The 12,610-nt window shown below is 42.6% G+C and overlaps 1 protein-coding gene across 3 annotated transcripts in view; it reads left to right on the forward strand.

Annotated features, from left to right (window-relative positions):
- LOC144073042 (uncharacterized) overlaps positions 1-12,610 on the forward strand; it is a 57,625-nt gene that overhangs the window by 12,338 nt on the left and 32,677 nt on the right. For all 3 annotated transcript variants that reach the window (XM_077598555.1, XM_077598552.1, XM_077598556.1), the window contains one exon: positions 7,903-7,991. The gene's annotated coding sequence lies outside the window, so the exon portion shown is untranslated. The remainder of the gene's footprint in view (positions 1-7,902; positions 7,992-12,610) is intronic.

Genomic DNA, 12,610 nt, shown 5'->3' on the forward strand with positions numbered 1-12,610 from the left:
TTTCCCCCACCCCATCATTTCAAATTGTATATGCTGTATAACAACTTTTGTATGGGATTTTTTTTAAGTCATTTTTTTTGTAAAACCGATCTCGTTTTGCCAATTCGACTGTCATCTGGATCGTCTCGGTCACTGGTAGCAGATGAAAACGATTGCTAATGTTGTCATGCTTTGAGCACAACATGTCAGTCACTTCCACCCTTTTCACTATATAAATATAGAGCGTCAGCAAGCAATGTACTTAGACATTTAAGCTGTCAGCGTCATACAGCGACATCTACAGAATCTTTAATTTAGTGTATAAAAAAGCGCACCAACTGATTGGGCACCCCGTCCACTTTGGGGAAAATTTTAGACTTTTAAATGAGCCCTGTGAGTAAATATGTGCTGCGTAGGATTTGTACAATTTATTATCACTTAATATCAATCATTTTTAAGGGGAGCGATTGGCCGCAGTTGACAGGTATGTTATTAGGATGGGATGTTTAGCACCTGTTGCTCGCCAGTCCTATTCAACAGATCCGTTCCAAGAGTTGGACATAAATCTTTTAGCCACTCGTTTTTATGTCATCGAAAACAAACACCAGAGCCTATTTTTGCTTCCACGTGACAAGTTGACAACCCCCCGGATTGGTCTCCACGCAATCACAGAGCACATCCCGAGCCGGAGAACCATTCCGATTGACTTTCGCCGAGTAGAAACTGAACCTTGGCCATCCGTGGCTAAATCAAGCACTCTTGGTGGACATCAAAACGACGGCACGTCCTAAATTTGATAGCCAGCCGCCGCTCTCGCTGACGGATGTATTTTGGGCACGCGTGCCATCCATCGCCGCCTCCGTCTGTCGGCTGTCGGCGAGCATCCGTCACCTGGATGCATCAGATATGACGGCGACAGAAGTGAGCGCTGCCTCTGAGGCTCGGATGATAAAATCCACATTCGTTCGAGTGACGCGTCCAAGGACAAAACACTCAGGCGCAGCCTTATCTCGTCCCGTCTTCTGTCTGACCATTAGCGCTGGAGCGATCAGATGTGTTTGTCCTTAGGGACTGTGTTAAAAAGGGGGAGGCATAGGGGGGCTTGTACCTGATATATCAATCATCACGTTTTTACTTCAAATCAATTATACTTCAAGACTTTGATCCATCATCTTTTGTCAGTACGGTGATCCTGATTTACCGTATTTTCTCGCATATAGGCCGCATTTGTCGCTCAAAAAATGACGACTGAATCGAGGGTACGGCTTATATGCGCACAAATTAGACTAAAAAGCACTTGGGTGGCTTATATGCGAGAAATTGTAAAATTCAACGATTTTAAGGCATTTTTAAGGGCACGGCTTATTCGCGGAGGTGGCTAATATGATAGAAAAAACGGTAAATAGCTATGCGTAGGCTACACTAGTACCGTATTTCCCGGACTATAAAGCTATCTTTTAATTTTTGGGAGGCGGGGGGCTTGCATTTTGGCGTTTTAGATGTTCCCTTCTTCTGTGTTGGTGGAGTTGTTTAAAAGTGACAGTTAAGATGAATACTTTAATAGATTTGGTTGCAATGAGGAATAAGCTCCAAAGAAATGGTGAAATTTTCCCTTCTGTTTTTAGCCCTTTGTTTTCCTATTTTTAAATTAAGGCTATGATGTATAGTTTGTTCAGAACATCCCCCCCCCCCCCCCCTTCATTGTGCGCTTATATTCTGAAAATTAAGGTATATACAGTCTTGTTCTACTCTTTTGGACCCTAACCCTAACCGGCTCTTTTTATATTAATACAGAACAGCATACCCTCTCGTGCAACAATACTTTTTTCAGTCCTATGATTGAAAATTGACATCCAATCCAAAGCGTCCACCAGCCAGGGTGATCTCAACGTCGCACACCTGATAAAATTAATCACATAGTTCATTAACTTGTGTGAAATTGATATAGCCTGGCACAATACACCCTCAAAAGAGGGTGCTCCTTGGAGTCAGAGGTCGCCAAGGGCCACCCACGTCACCGCGGCGCTACGAGCCACCGCGGAATGCCGACGGGGTCGTCCTTCTGCAAAACCTCGGGGGCTCGTCACCCAACCATTGCGACACAGCCGGGCCAGGCTGGGTTACGCGCCACCCCCGCTGCCCAAAGGCCGGCCCCCCACCCGCAACCCCCCCTCCCAATCCACCCCATTCACGCCGCGCATGGGCGTACGCACACAACAGCCATCTCTGATGCCCTTCTGATTCTGGGCTCTGGCATTTAGCAACAGAACTTGGCTCGGTGTGTACGTGGCCGCTTTGGCGGCGGGGGAGGGGGCTGACGAAGGGTCGGCGCGGTGACAAATGTGGCAGTGCAGATGTCTTCTCGGCTATGGGGCGCTTCATGAATGGCAACTGTTGTGATGGTCATGGGGAAATGCGCTGGAGGCCTGGCCTACGCACCGCCGCCATATGAATGGGTGGAATTCATGGAGGGGCAACAATGTAGCCCCTCTACTATGGTTTCACACCCACTTGCTCATCTTGAGCTTTTTTTTTTTACAAGTACGTTAACAACTGTTTACTGGCCCTTTGTTCGGCTGTAATTGTCAACAAAGTTTGAAATTATACAAGAGATTGAAGATCTTGTTGAGCATTATGCTTACCTCTCCCTTGGAAACACCGTCAATCAAAATTCTTATTTTAGCGCCATCTTTTATAGTTTACGCTTTAACGCTTATTTTCTTACACATTTGACACCTAATACACTTTGTTCCCAATCCAAAATGCTAAAAACTGAAATTTCCCAGAAAACTCAATTTTCCTGACACACACACACGCAAACCAAAAACAATTTCCAGTATTTTATTCAAGCTAGCAAATTGCCATTGCTCTTACAACTCATATTGAAAAGAAATGAAACTAAATCAACAGAAAATGCACCAGAATTATAAAAAAAAAATCCAAATCACCAGAAACTGACCTAAAAATGCCCCCAAATCCACCTAAGGTGACCCAAAAGGCACATGAAGGCACCCGAATCTCCCCAAGATCAACAAGAAATTACCCCAAACAACTGGAAGTCCCCTGAAGTCGCCAACAAATTATTAGCAATTCATGGTAATTACAGAGCTGCCAACTACTCCGGAATATCAGGAGTTTACCCGGAAATGCGAGGCAAACTCCGGGCCTCCGGAACCCCTCCCTAAACTCGGGAAAACCCCCAGAATTGTCAATTCAATTTTTTTGAAGCAACTATTTCGGTACTAAATACCAAATTTCCCATTTAAAAGCCTGGAAATTCACACCACTGCTACGGCTTCCGCCATCTTGATTCCACTGCACTGTAAACTGGTATTCGAAATAACACGAGATAATTTCCGAGTTACAAGTTCAGACACCCTGACATAGTTAGCGCCCTAAAAAAATCACATGCAACATAATACTGGAAGAAGTAGCGAAGCAACGGTCGTCGCCATTCACGACATTGCCCATCTGCCTCTCTCGCTTTTTTTTCGCCGCCTTGGGCGTAAACGCGGCTCTTCGCCGAGTAAACATTCAAAGCCGAGTAGGAGCTGCAAGCATCACAGTTATTGTTGCTGCTTAATGCCACGCACACCCATCGACGCATCCATACGTAATCAAGCCGAGACAATGGCGACCATTGTGGCGCCGCCATCGAAAGGCGGAACCAGACATGCCCCGCCCCACCACCCACCCAAACTCGTGATTGGTGTCCGCTAGAAGCTACCTGGCATTTGTCGCGCTCGTATTGGTTTTCAGTGCCACGCGTTGATCGGCCTGGCGTTTTTGTGAATGATGAGGCTTGATGGATGCTGATGAGAGTTCAATGGATGGGAAGGACAAGAAGGGGCGGGGCATTTTGGAGACACTGCAGAGTGTGGGCGGGGCATTTTGGAGGGACTGCAGAGGTGTTACGTGTTGTTTGTGTGTGTGTTTGTGTGTTTGGGGGTGCACAAACGTCGATGGCCGTGTCGGGGGTGAGTGATAACCGTGGTCTTTTCCGCAAGGCGAGGTGGAACGTGATGGATGGTTAGCGCGTCAGGGGCCCCTTCCTAATCCTTTATTGTACGTGTCTACGGGCCAGCTGCAGGGTGGGCGGTGGGAAAAATGGTGTTGGGCGTGGATGGCCATGTTGCCGGTTTGTGTCTGTTCAAAAACTGGACCATCGGCAATGAAGTTTACAGTTGTACGACTCATTCACTGCCATTGAAAGTATTTGACATTTGAGAGGGAAGACGGGAAAGATTGGGGTATGATGGGGAAAGTTGTATGGGAATTTTAACTGTTATTGCTGGGTTTGTAACAATCCAAATGGAGGCCAAGTGCGTCACTGTGGAAGGGAGTTGAATTATTTGGTTTGATTTACTCAGAAAAGATATCATTATATCATGAAATAATGCGTATTATGCATTGAATAGTTTCTGGAACAAAACAACAATTTTTATATAATAAATCTGCAATTGGCTTGGATACGCGCCAGCACCCCCGAGACCCTTGTGAAGGTAAATGGCTCTGAAAAATGATTTATTAATTATATATGTAAACTTAGATTGAAATGTTCCAGCATAGTAACTTCATTTGGATCATTTTTGAATGATATAATATCATATTTACTACAGCTATACTACCTAAATGATACTATTAATTTCTAAATTCTAAATTCATGACATATACGGGTAAGTACTACTATATTTCACTTTTTCATGTTTTATTTTTCCATTATCTCATTGCAAATTTGTTGGTAACTGAACAAAAATTAGCGGCCACATTCCATAGGATATGATTTATCCTTTGTATTAAATTAAAAAAAAACCTTGAATGATAAAGTGGCACCAATTTTGTAATATCTATGTCGAACAGAGCATTTGAATGCACGTCACGTGACCCTGACACAAAACGTCCATTTGCATAGTATAGAAAAAAATATTCTTTGGAAATAGGAGAAAAACAACACTATGTTGTGTATATAGTGTGTATATATAGTACGTACATTGTGCGCTATAAAAAATGATGGCATACCTGACACAGCTTTTCTCTTTTGATGGAACCTGACTTTTCATGGTCACTCTTTTCATGGTGTCCCCCCGCGAACCGCCCTCCCCCCTCCCCCCCGCCTTTGAAGGCTTTGTGGGCCGCCGCCGGGGCCCCCGGGCAGGCGTCGACGAAGACCCCAGAGAGGGGCCAAAGCAAACCTGCCGGCCCACCGTCTTTTCTCAGTCTTCAAACGCGCCCGAGTTGACAAAGCTAATGTGAGGAAGCACCAAGACCTTTGCGCCACGCCGCCGCGCTAATTGAGGGCTGCGGCGGTGGGAGGTGGGAGGAGTCTTCTAGGGATTTTGCACATATGGCGTACAAGTGTCTAGTCAAGTGTTATTTTTATAATAGGAGGCACACACTTTTTATTTAGGCAAGGAGTCTATTTTGAATTTCCCGTAGTGTGCGACGACAGTTTTTACCAAACTACTTGACACATTTTATCAAAACTATGAAAACCCCCCAAAAATAAATCAATCAATGTTTTTTTTTCCCAGTAATTTACATTTAAAAAATTAAAAATTTGAAAGTTTTTATTTCTGGCTCGCCATTTTAACTGTGTTAGCCACAAGCCCAGCCAAACTATGAAAATAAAGCGTGACTTAGATTACAGAAAATACGGTAGTTTTACGGCAATTCTTTCAATATAACTTTCACTTCCTTGAAGAAGTCCACTTCCTTTTTTGAATTGAAAGCTTTTACTGTCATTATACTAGTATGAGATTTCAAGCTTCACCACCAAGTACGCAAATAACAACAAACAGACAGACAAATAAATAATCAATAAATACTGACAAATAAGTAATAAATACCTAGTCAACATAAGTAGGGAAGTGCATAAATAACAACAATCAAACAGATAAATAATATATCATAATAATAAATAATAAATAAGTAGTCAACAATAAGAAAGTAGTCAACAATAAGAGAGTAGTCAACAATAAGAGAGTAGTCAACAATAAGAGAGTAGTCAACAATAAGAGAGTAGTCAACAATAAGAGAGTAGTCAACAATAAGAGAGTAGTCAACAATAAAAAAGTCGACAAAAAATGTAGTGGACTTAATGAAAAAGTAGTAGTCGACATAATAAAAAAAGTAGCAGTTGACAGTAAATAAAAGTAGTAGTCGCATAGTAAAAAAAAGTAGTAGTAAACATTGTAAAAAAAAAGGAGCAGTTGACATAGTAAATAATAGTAGTAGTCGCATAGTAAAAAAGTAGTAGTTGACAGTAAAGTAGCAGTCAACATAGTAAAAAAGTAGTCGTCGACATGGTAAATAAAAGTAGTCGTCGACATAGTAAATAAAAGTAGTAGTCGCATAGTAAAAAAAAAGTAGCAGTCGACATAGTAAATAAAAGTAGTAGTCGCATAGTAAAAAAAAAGTAGTAGTCGACAGTAAAAAAAAAGTAGCGGTCGACCGTCAAAAAAAAAAAGTACTAGACGACATAGTAGATAAAAGTAGTCATCGACATGGTAAATAAAAGTAGTCGTCGACGTAGTAAAAAAAGTAGCGGTCGACCGTCAAAAAAAAAGTAGTTGTCGACATAGTAACTAAAAGTAGTCGTCGACATAGTAAATGAAAGTAGTCGTTGACATAGTAAAGGAAAGTAGTCGTCTACATAGTAAAAAAAAGTAGTAGTCAACATGAATAAGTGGTCACATAAAAAAGAGGGATATGCATATTTTGCGTGCTTCTTCCTAAAATGACCTTCCTTTGGCGGGTCTCTCAATATCCACACCTCATCAAGTCCACACATGGGCAGAGTGGCGTTTCGTCACTCGGTTAGTGTTTGCGGTGGCAACGTGGAGGGCCCCGGGCCACCATTTAATTGCTTTGCTACCCAAAAGAGGCGCCACAGCAATTAATCCCCTTAGCACGCCGTGGCGTCCCGCAGGGTAGGCCTCTCTGCCTCTCACAACACCGGCACATCATCATCATCCTCCTTATCATCATCATCATCACCTTTCAGGGGGATGTGAACGAGACAGACAAGCGCCCTCATTACGTAGCTACATCAATTATATATCAACGTTAAAGTCGTAATATTGGCTCAGGATCAAAAAAAGCAGCGTCGTATAAAGAACACTATATTGGAGTAAAACGTGTTAAGCTTAAATGTCATTTTAATCTTTCATGAAACGCTACAAAGAGGAAGCGGTTTTAAAGTCTGGCTGCATTTACAGTGACGAGTTGGAAATGTTCACTGAGGTGCATTTGAACAAGCCTGGAGGGCAGAATTAGGCCTTTTGCGGCAGGTAACCAGGAAGTGAAAGGGGGAGGGGCCTAAGGATGGTGGGAATTCAGAAGAAAGGTGAACATGGGATTTCACGCTGGAAACAAACATTTTGTAGGATAGAAAATAGAGATTTTTTTAAAGATATGTTTGTCCACCTGCTACAAAGTTGGGAGATTAAATTTGATGAAAAATGATGATTTATTTCCCTGATTTATTTCAAATGTAAACATTTTACAAAGGCACACCACATTGAGTTTTCTAATAATGTATCCCTCATTTACCGATGGTCTAATTATTATGATTTTCATGTTTATATTCATTTTGAAAAAAAATGCACAGATTTATAATCAGTGAAAAAAACGACAAAAAATAGATTATATTAAATTTCCCATGAATGCATCTATATCTCTTTTTTTTAACATTTAAATTTTATACATTGGATTTGGATGTATTCATACTCATATTTACCAGTCACCATATTATATACACTTTCTGATATGTTTGAATTTGGAAAAGTAATCACTTTTAAAAATATATATTACCATCAAATCAGTTTTATGTACATTTCTTTTAACTATACAGCAAACTCCCAAAAATCTATTAGTCTCATTAATGTCCAACTGTCCCCCCTTTTTTTTCTTTTCTCCTCATAGGAAATCATTAGAAATCTAAACTTGGATGGATGGACAGAATTTGAGTTCAATAGAAGTCGTAGCAAAACACACGTGGCGTCCACAATCAGGTAAGTTGCGCTTCAGGTAGGAAACCACTGCTCTACAAAAGCCACATTGGTCTACAAAGACTTCAATAACAAGGGCGGCCCAATTAAAAGGAACCTTTACTTTATCTCCTTAAGGCCCCCCACCCCCAATTTCATCAGCCCCCCCACACGCCCTTCCGTCTGCTTTCCTCCTTGTTATTGATCACCTTTAACCCGAATGTCAAAACTAGCATTTAAGCTCCTCCCAGGGGCCGAGCGTGCGTCGATGGCACCCTGCCCCATAAATCATTAGCGGGCGGGGCCGGCCTGACTTTCACACACGGACGCACGAAGCCTCCGACCCCGTGCCCGACGAGGTCGAGGGTCACGGGCGGTCCCGTGGATTAACACCCAGACAACCCCCGCTTAGCCCCTCGTGCAGCAACGTGCAGCCCGCTCGTGTTCAGACAACGGGACCGTTTTATTTTGAAATTTGAACGACGTGGCTTCTGTTTTCGATTCACTCCGTGTCTGAAATACGGTCACATCGATTTGAAATGGACCAATTGGCCAGGAAGAAATACGTATATTTTCCAATTCATCTTGATTTATTGCGATTCATATATCACTAGAGGCAAAACGTGATATGTTGAAGGGAATTAAGGAATACCAAAGAAGGACTGGACCCTCAAAATGTGCAATTTGTAGCCAACTACTACCTTTTGAACTCGTTGGCTGCCATTGGTCGCAATACAGTAATCCCTCGAATATCGCGGTTTCAACTTTCGCGGCTTCACTACATCGCAGATTTTTTGAAAAGTGAAAAAAAGTTTTTTTTTTAAGTTCATAAAAATATGAAAATCCACGCTGAAACTTTCAAGCGGAAGCCACTCCCCTGTCCTCCTCTTGCAAGTTTCAGTGTGGATTTTCACATTTTTATGAACTTTAAAAAAAACGTTTTTTTATTACATTATTTTTGCAAAAAAAAGTTCATAAAAATGTGAAAATCCATGCTGAAACTTGCAAGCGTAGGACAGTGGAGTGGCTTCCGCTTGCAAGTTTCATCGTGGATTTTCACATTCGTATGAACTTATAAAAAATACACTTTTTTTATTAGCACCCCCTGTGAGCCTAGTGGGGATGAAGCGGTTCAGAAAATGAGATGAGATGAGAATTTATCATTAGTTCCAAAAGATAATATGTTGAAGGACATTTATTAAAACCAAAGTAGCACAGGACGACCATGTTGTGTCCATTTTGTAAGATTACAACAACAAAAAATCCCTCAGGAATTGGGCCAACAGGCAAAATGGATAGGAATTGAACCTTGAGGCAGACGTGCTACCTTGAACAGATTCACTTCAACTAAACAATGCCCTTTTGTGCCATACAACCTTTTTCAATTCATTGGCTGCCATTGACACCAACAGAAATCCAATCATCCGATCCATTTGCGACGGCTTAACGCCACATTCGCTGCCTTTGACTGCTATTAACGTCAATTTTAAATAAACCAGAAAGCTCAAATCCGGAGTGAATATTTTTTATTTATTTTTATTTTTTAAATTGAACTACCATATTTTTACCAGCGCATCTTCCCGTTCCCCTTTTGAATATCGGCGGACCCCGCAACTCGATGCCACCCTCGTTACCACAGTGCCCCCCTCCCCCCCACCCCCTACACGCTGCAAGGTCTCTTCTTTTTTAGCATTGTTTCTTTGGGAAAAGAAAAAAAAAACCTTGTTATTGAAAAGGGGAAGATGCTTTTTGCCTTCTAGCTGACAAAAGCTCAGCTTTCAGGAGAAAGGGAATAGAAAGAAAGGGGGGTGGGTGGAGGGCAACCTTTAGCACGGGGGCCGCCATGTTCTTTTCCACGCACCAATTAACTCTGCAACCTTGCGCGGGCGAGTCGAAAACGCTTTGTCAGCTGCGCCACGCGGTCGGAAAGGTCTCGCCGTGAATACTTCTCGTGGCGCGTCTACTCATGAGGCCATTATTGTTGTATTTGTATTCCTGCGCGCCGGGCCGTGAAAAGAATCGTCACCAATGAAATTGGGCGGCTTTCCTTGAATTTGCAAAAAAAAAAAATGTACATGGAAATTCCTCCACGACTGTTTCAAGGTAACCCCCTTTTTTGTTATTTTAATGCCATTATGACCTGGGATAGGTTTAGTGTACTAAAGCTTTTTCATTCATTTTCTGAACCGCTTATTCCCACAAAGGTCGCGGGGGGTGCTGGAGCCCATCCCAGCTATCTACGCCCTGATTTAGTGGCCAGCCAATCGCAAGGTTTGAAAAAAAACAGTCACTGGTTTCTTTATATGGAATTATTAGGAATAAAAACATAGTTTAGGGTTGGATTTGTAATCTTTTTTCCCCAAAGACATGCTTTTATGCACATATTTTTTGACAAAAATATACAGACTATCATCTTTAAAAAAAAAATGGCGAGATGTGAACCTCTCCTTTGCGTATACATAAGATAAAGAGTCAAAATGTGGCGAAAACACATGGGGCCACCGATGCCAAAAAAGGCTCCTATTGGCCCTTGGATTGACTGTAAGGGACAAAAGCAATAAGCACAGTTAAAAGTACCCGCCGCGCCTTTTAGCGGCGGCCCGCCAGCGCTCTGAACTGCAAAAAAATCCGTCTCAGAACCCGGCAAAGCAAAATCCAAAAGCGAGACGTGGAGATAGACCCGTTAGTGGCTTTTGACAGACACCTGAGGCGGTATAAAATGTCCCTCAAAGGCGTGGAAGAGGCAGACGGGGGGGGCTTCTCTTCTTCAAAAGCCAGTGAACGGAGAGCACGTTTGTGAAGATGCGCCTCCGTGCGTAGCTCACGCTAGCGCGCCAAGGGCGGGGCGGGACGGGACGGCTACAAGGCCCGCTATCATAAATAAGGCAAGAGCGCGTCGGCTTTTCCGTTCTCGCCCGCCCGTCCGTCTCCCCCGGTTCACCGCCGGAGCGTTTCATATGGTAACGAGGTGTTTCTCCGCGTGGCCACATTGTTGCCCACCTTTTCAAGTGGCTCCAAGGAGGAAACCTTGAGGTGCTGGAAGAGAGGGAATTTTTGATGAAAAACGCCATTATTCTCGCCTCCTTTTTATTTATTTATTTTCACCACCGGCAGACTACGTTTCCCACTTTTGCCTGCCTTGCTGTGGGATTTGAGTATTTATTACATAAACGGCCAAGGAGCGCAAAGGATTTGGCTCGCGTGCTATTAGCGCCGGTTTCGCGAAGGAACCGTACGATGTACGGTAATTCCTCGACATACGAGCAATTTGAGATACGAGTAAAATTTCGGGCAAATATTTATCTTGATATAAGACAAATTTTGATATATGAGCGGATGCGAGAGGCTGCTCATAAGAACATCATGGCCACTGTCTTTCTGGTTGAAACTCTCTCGTGTTATGTCTCTACCACCACTGGGCGCAGCGTTGCATTTTTTCAGTTTTTTTTCCCCGTTAGTCAGCGCGAATGGCGGAGCTTGTTCGCTAATACGAGAGGAGTATATACTACTTCTCGTTGGCAAGTGGTCGTGCGTTATCCTATTGTGAGGACATTTGTGTGCATCATTTTCGGGAATATTTTGAAGGCAAGACAAAAGCAAAGAACCCTCGATAGGTTGCATCTGAAAGTCAGGGTGGAGGCGGGGCCAATAGAGCCAACCCGTGAGAAGAAAGGTATTAAAATTGAAAACAAAATTAGAATTAAGTTTAGTGTAAGGTTAGACTCAATTTATATTTGTGTGTGTCTGCATCGTAATCCAAGTTCATTTAAATTTGTTTGTTATGTTACGAGCGCGTTGCCCTGCAAGATATCCCCCATTTTTCAAACGGACTCTAATTTCACCTAAAGTTGTTGTCGGCGGACCCTGATCAACTTTCGGTTCACCTGATGCAAAAATAAGTAGTCATGTTTTTAATCGCATCATTTCAAGACTTTTCTCCAATATGACGCCCCAAAAAATGTGCTCACACTACTTTACGATGCCAAAAGTTGAAACCAAACAATTTCCGGTTCATAATAGCGAAAAATAAGCAACAAAATGACTGTTTCACAATTGGAATCTTGTAATATTATATGTGAGAAATTGTAAAATTCAACAATTTTCATGCAATTTTAAGGCTGCATTTTATACTTGGGGGCGGCTTATACGTGAGTAAATACGGTAACCCAAAAGCATCAATACTTCAAGGCATGACGCGCGATTGGGAATCGGGTAGCGGCGCTTGGCATTATTCTCCATATTTCCATAATTGCCGGCATTGTGGTGTCATTAATGAGAGGCAATGGCGCATAATACGCTTAATGTTATTTATCTGTCGGCGAATAGCGGCACGCTGCTAATCCTCGTTCATTTGCTGTAGATCAATGCAAATCCGTCAGTGTGAAACACACAGACACACAGACACAGACACACATACACACACTCCGATTTTTTTTTTATCCACGTGCAGCCAATGGTTCGTGATGTATTCTCCCACCATTAACCAGCTATAATCCCTGTTAATCATCGCTAATCCACCGCAGCTCTGCTAGCGCAAAATTGAACGATGCTTGTCCTGGTCGATAGGGGGCGCTCGAAAGCTAAAATACGTGCATTTAGAGGAAGGGAGGGGAGATTCGCCAATACGTAATATTGATGGAATT

Source organism: Stigmatopora argus, chromosome 4 (genome assembly GCF_051989625.1).
Source record: "Stigmatopora argus isolate UIUO_Sarg chromosome 4, RoL_Sarg_1.0, whole genome shotgun sequence".
Classification (NCBI taxonomy): domain Eukaryota; kingdom Metazoa; phylum Chordata; class Actinopteri; order Syngnathiformes; family Syngnathidae; genus Stigmatopora; species Stigmatopora argus.